This window comes from Gracilinanus agilis, chromosome 4 (genome assembly GCF_016433145.1).
Source record: "Gracilinanus agilis isolate LMUSP501 chromosome 4, AgileGrace, whole genome shotgun sequence".
In the NCBI taxonomy this organism is placed as follows: Eukaryota; Metazoa; Chordata; class Mammalia; order Didelphimorphia; family Didelphidae; genus Gracilinanus; species Gracilinanus agilis.
This window is the reverse complement of record NC_058133.1, coordinates 317,599,043-317,605,264: the sequence shown is the minus strand read 5'-3', so window position 1 is coordinate 317,605,264 and position 6,222 is coordinate 317,599,043. Positions and strand designations below refer to the sequence as shown.

The 6,222-nt window shown below is 35.9% G+C and overlaps 1 pseudogene; it reads left to right on the top strand.

Annotated features, from left to right (window-relative positions):
• Window positions 1-1,689, top strand: part of LOC123246489 — an 18,020-nt pseudogene extending 16,331 nt beyond the window's left edge.
• Window positions 1,690-6,222: the final 4,533 nt, after the last annotated feature.

The following is a 6,222-nucleotide window of genomic DNA, read 5'->3' as shown; positions in this document are numbered from 1 at the left end:
ATGAGACAATACACCGAAGTACAAGGGTTTTAAAAAAAAAAAAGAATAAAGTCAGACTGCCTAACAAGATCTAGAAAAACTGCTGCATTTATTCTGTAAATTCTGAGTCAGAATTGTACATATGACCCAGGAAAAGCATTGAGGTTATGAAGGAAAATAGAAGTATGCGTGTCACAAATACCCATTCTCCCTGGTTTTAGTACCAAAAAAGAGAACTGGCAAAACAGATCTCTGATGAAACAAGAACATTTTCAACTTGATCCAGAGTGTGCCCATGCATACTCTATGGTGGCACTGATATCAGTCAGCAGATTTAAGACTTAGAACATGGATGTCACTTGCTTATGGCAATTCCAGGACACCTATTAGGCATGATGGAAACAGGAAAGATTGACTTAGATTTTTGTAAGTATCTAATGTTGGATGAAGCTAATCAAGTGCTTAATATGGGATTTGAATCTCAGATTCATTGCATAGTTGAGCAAAATGACTATGCCTTAGAAGAGAGTCATCTACATAATGATGTTTAGCGTCACTTTCCCCAAGGAATTCCGGATGCTGCTCATGACTTCTTGTATGAATGTATCTCTCTGGCTATAGACAGAATTGCCTCTACTTCGGAGAACACCACACAGAAAGTAGTGTGGGTGGAATAATCAGACACTTGGCCATTTCTGCTCGACCTCTTAAATTTACTGTCCTTAGTACTTGTGGAGATCAAAAAGGGGGCAGATTCCTTAGCCGATTTCTTACACTGTGAAGGACATGCTTATGCCAGTATCCATGGAGACCAGTTTCACTCAGGAAAAAGCCCAATTTTAGTAGCTACAGCAATGACAGCAAGAGGACTAGATATTTCAATTGTAGAATATCATAAACATTTTTCCCACTTTTTGAATATATATCATATAATATGTAGCAGCAATAATGCAATGCATGTGATTTTTTATAAATATGTAATAAATTATAATAAACATTCTTAGCCAAGAATTCTCACATTTGCTATTTTCAAAAATCTATGTCTCATTCTTTTTTTCCTCTTCCTCCAACCTTTTCCCTATCCCCAAGGAGACAGGTAATATGATACAAGTTATACATATATTGTCATATAATACATATTTCATACACTTTTATGAATGAGTGATACCAAAGACTATGTGCATGAAATTGGTTGTACAGGTTGTGTTGGGCCACTTCCTCTTCGAAGAAAGGCACATTAACATTACCAAGAATTTGCTGAATCTCCTTGTAGCTAAGCAAGAAGGGCCATCGTAGGGTAGAAAGTATGGCTTCATGAATACCACTGTACGGATAGTTGTGGACATTCTTTTTAAAATTAAATTAAATTTATTTTTTTAATAACAAATTTCCACATAAGTTTTCTGCAGTTGTAGTCTCCCTCCTTTCTTCCCTTCCTACTTCCAGAGTTGGCAAGCAATTCAATCATGTTTCCATATTATGCATTTTTGTAAATGAATCATCTTATAAAACCAAAACAATTGTGGACATTCTAAGAGGAGTAGATTCAGTGGGGTCCTGGGAACACAGCCTGTCAACAAACTAGCTTCAGAAGTCAACCAAGCAGCAGCCGCAGCGGTGGTGGAGATGGTAGTCATGGCTGCAGCAGAGGATTTGGTGGAGGTGGCCGTGGAGGCTTCTACAACAGTGATGGATAGGAGGAGATTATAAATCCCAAGGAGTAATCGCTCTGCTCGTAGCAGCTCATTCTACCAGACAAGCTCATGTCTTAGCCAGACCCCCCAAATTATTCATAATGTCATTTGGAAAACAAAGGACAGACAACATCTTTGCTAGGTAGCTTTAAGAACTCATAGTAGAGTAATAACAATAATGTGTGATGATTAGCTGTGAATGACAACTTTTATCAAGAAGACAAGGATCCAGGACAACCCCAAGGGACTCATGACACAAAAAGCTAGCCACTGCCATAGAGCAAACAGAGTCAAAATGCAGATTGAAACCTACCATTCTTTTTTTTTTTTTTTTTTTTTTTTTTAAATCCTTACCTTCCATCTTGGAGTCACTACTGTATATTGGCTCCAAGGCAGAAGAGTGGTAAGGGTGGGCAATGGGGGTTAAGTGACTTACCCAGGGTCACACAGCTGGGAAGTGTCTGAGGCCAGATTTGAACCTAGGACCTCCTGTCTCTAGGCCTGGCTCTCAATCCACTGAATTACCCAGCTGCCCCCGAAACCTACCATTCTTTCCTTTATTTCCTCCATGTATTATATGTGTTTTGCTCACAACCTGACAAACATGGAAATATGTACTATATGACAATATATATTTAACCTATATTCTATTACCTACCTTCTTAGGGAGGGAGGGTGAGGAGAACGTGGATTACAAAATGTCAGAAAACAAAAACTAAAAGTTGTATTAATGTAATCTAGAAAAAACAAAAACTTGAGATTTAAAAAGAGAACTCAGTACATTATCAGCTATGATTCTCCACTGAAACTTTTATTTAAAGAAGCTCAAGGTCACAGGAAGAAATAAGAGGAATAATCTGCAGCCCTTTGAATCAACTCCTCTCCCACCCACCCCTACCACAAATTGCTTTTTGTAATTTTGTGGCTGAGAATCATTTGTTTAATATATTGTGCCTTTAACTTTAGACATCTTTTATGTTCATGTCCTGTGGACTCAGCAATGTTCAAGATAAGATTTTGACAAATGATTTTTTAAGTTATCATTAAATTTTCATAATATGTAACAAATTCAATATATTTGGGCTAAAATCAAATGTAGGCACACAGGTGTAATATAACTTAAACAAGAATCATCGATTCATCCATAAATATTACAAGGAAAAACTTATGCAGTAACCTGCATTGGAGCTTTTAAAATTTGCAGATTTGGAAAAACAAAGCCCAAAACAAACATCTTGAAGCATATCAATGGAATTAGTTTCTAATGTGACAAAATGCACTAAATTAAAATTCTGATTTTTTTCCACTCTATCCTGGATAGGAACTGATTGTCTTTAATAAACCATTCCAGTAAGGATGAAATGATAAATGTTGCATACATTCAAAGCACTATTTTCTAAGCTAATACAATGTTTAGGCATATCATTAGTGCAAGCTAACCAAATGTGGGTAGAATATTACAGGGAAAGTTTAAAGGTCTGATAACTTGAAATTGTTTTTAGGAGAATTCATCTATTTAGGTTTTTTAAAATGCCTTCTAAAAATGAAAATTGAAATGGTAGAATGGTTGATCATAGCAACTAGTCCTCTTTAAGGACCTGGCTGGTTTTGGTCTAATAATGCATGCTTTGTGACGTTTATTTAAAAAAAAAAAATTTAAGCCCTTACCTCTTGCCTCAGAATTGAGTGTCAGTTCCAAGGCAGAAGAATAGTAAGGGCTGGGCAATGGGGCTTAAGTGACTTGCCCAGGGTCACATAGCTAGGAATTGTCTAAAGCCAAATTTTGCCCAGGACCTCCCATCTCCAGGCCTGGCTCTCAATCTACTGAGTCACCTAACTACCCCATGATAATGATTTTTTTTTTTTTTGGCTAAGAAGGTATTAACAGGAAAGAATTACTTTCTTTAAGCTGCATTGAGATGTTAAAGTGATTGGTTATAGATGATAAAATGGCTCCAGATGAGAAACAAACTGAAATCTTTGAGATCAAAAAGAGAAATACATAACTGCACAAGGTGGCAATTCTGCTATCAGTACCATTTTAGTCATTTTTAGTTGCACTTTTCTCCATTACATTTATAGTTTGTTCATGCGAAATCTGACCAGGCAAGTATTGTCAACCACTCAAATACCTCCGCCATGTGGAATTTTTGTGCTAATTTTGTGATCTGAGTGCCATGATCAAAATTCTCAATCTTTTTTCAGTGGCATAGGAAGATGGCAAAAATCTCCTAAAGTACAATCAGTTTTCAAGTGTATTATGCCTTATTCTAAAACTTTTAAGCAGGCACACTTGAGAGTATTGAGGTCATTTGTTATGAAGTTATTTTAATTAGTCTAGGAATAAGCCTTTATATATTTTATCCATAGATTTTTAAATTTTCATTTTTTTTAAACTCTTACCTCCTATCTTGGAATCAATACTGTGTATTGGTTCCGAAGCAGAAGAATGGTAAGGGTAGGCAATGGGGGTCAAGTGACTTGCCCAGGGTCACACAGCTAGGAGGTATCTGAGGTCATATTTGAACATAGGACTTCCTATCTCTAGGTCTGGCTCTCAACCCACTGAGCCACCTATCTGTCCCCTGTCAATAGCTTTTTGCAAAATACTTATTTTATTGTACATTCAGAGAATTACATTTGTGTATGTGTGTGCATGTGTGTATATATATATATCATATTTACATATAATTGCATATTCAGAAAAATTCATTGCAATTCGTTTATTGCACATTCATTGAATTATGTATTTGTATATATGTGTGCATGTATATAATATGTACATATTTTATTTATATAACATGTACATATAATTGCATATTCAGTGCAGTTCACTATAATTCATATATTGTACATTCAAGGAATGATATATGCATACATGTATAATGCATGCATACATACACATGTATACACATACATACACATATTATATGTGTGTGTGTATATTTATATATATGTATGTATATATATATGTGTGTATATATATGTGTATATATATGTATATATATATATAAATTGTCTTATAACCTAGAGATTGTAGGATTCTGTGAAGGAGAAGGAACAGGATTCTAAAATTTAGTTGGGACCATGAGAATATTAGTTGGGAAGAAAATTATTTGGACGCAACAGATTTCTAGATACTTTTTGCTGCTAATTTTGTGTAATATCTGGTGAACCTTTTATTTTTGTAAGTCTAAAAGTGATTCTTTGAAAGTTCAAAGAAATTTGACCAAAAGTCAGTACAAAAGCACTAGCACTTGAATGTTGAATGTCACTGTGTACAGAAAATGATATATTTTGGGGTAGTATGAGCTTTCAATGTTAGGTCATATTAAACTTAAAGTCAAATTGAGTAGAGCCAGCATTGGCAGCATAGTCATAACTTTCTGATCTTAGAACAAAATGCACAATCTGAAATTGAAACAAGCCAAGGTTTTGATATAGTTGTCTTAAGATATTAATGAAACATCTCTAAACACTGATATCAAGTGTCCAGATTCTCAGATGTGTGTGTGTGTGTGTGTGTGTTTCCAGTGAATATTGGGAATATTACAATCCCCAAACTTATAGTTATCTTTGTTGTCTAGGTATAATCAGTAACATACATTCTGTAGCAACATTTTAGCGAGTTCTATCAGCCAGCTATATTTTCAGTTCATAAAGAAGGATTTGAAAATCATGTGCAAGAATGGAATTAAACCAGCTAAACGAACAGACACTATAAGCTCCAACCTCCATTAAGGGGAAACTATTGTGGTGGTGGCAAGACCACCAGGCTTGATCTTATGATCTTTACGGGCTTTTAAGGCCCTTCAGAGTCAAGTCAACATTTATTAAATGCTCATTATGTTCTAGGCAGCTAGGTGTTGCAGTGAATAGAACTCTTGGAGTCAGGAAGGCTAATCTTCCTCAGTTCAAATCTAGCCTCAGACACTTACTAGCTGTGTGACCCTGGGCAAATCACTTAACCCTGTTTACCTCAGTCTCCTCTTCTGTAAAATGAACTGGAGGAGTAAGTGGCAAACCACTCCCAGTATCTTTGCCAAGAAAACTTTAAATAAGTCACCAAGAGAACATGTCTTAAATGACTGAACAACAAAGGTTCCAGTCATAGTGCTAAATGCTAGGAATAAAAATAGGGGCAGAAAGACAATTCCTTCCCTCAAAGAGCTTACATTCTAAAAGGGAAATGAGCATATGAAAGGGAGCTGAAAGTGGGAGAATGGTAGGAAAAATCTCCTGGAGATAAAGTCCGTGATGCATCCCAAAAAGGAATGAAGAAATGGATGGTCTGGGCTTCTTCATTAAATTGGAGGCTCTGGGAAGAATCAGTCTCTCATACAGAAAAAAAGACAAAAAGACAGATAGAAACACAGAAACAGAGACAGAAAGACCCTTGGGTGGGGTACTTCCATTGTGAGAAGTCCTGGGGTGGAATGAGTTTCCAGGGGAAGAGGTCATAATCAAAATAAACTCAAATATTGAAGAGAAGTATATGAAGGGAGAGGAGTTGGAAAAGAAAGAAAGAAATAGTAAAAAACCTTAAATC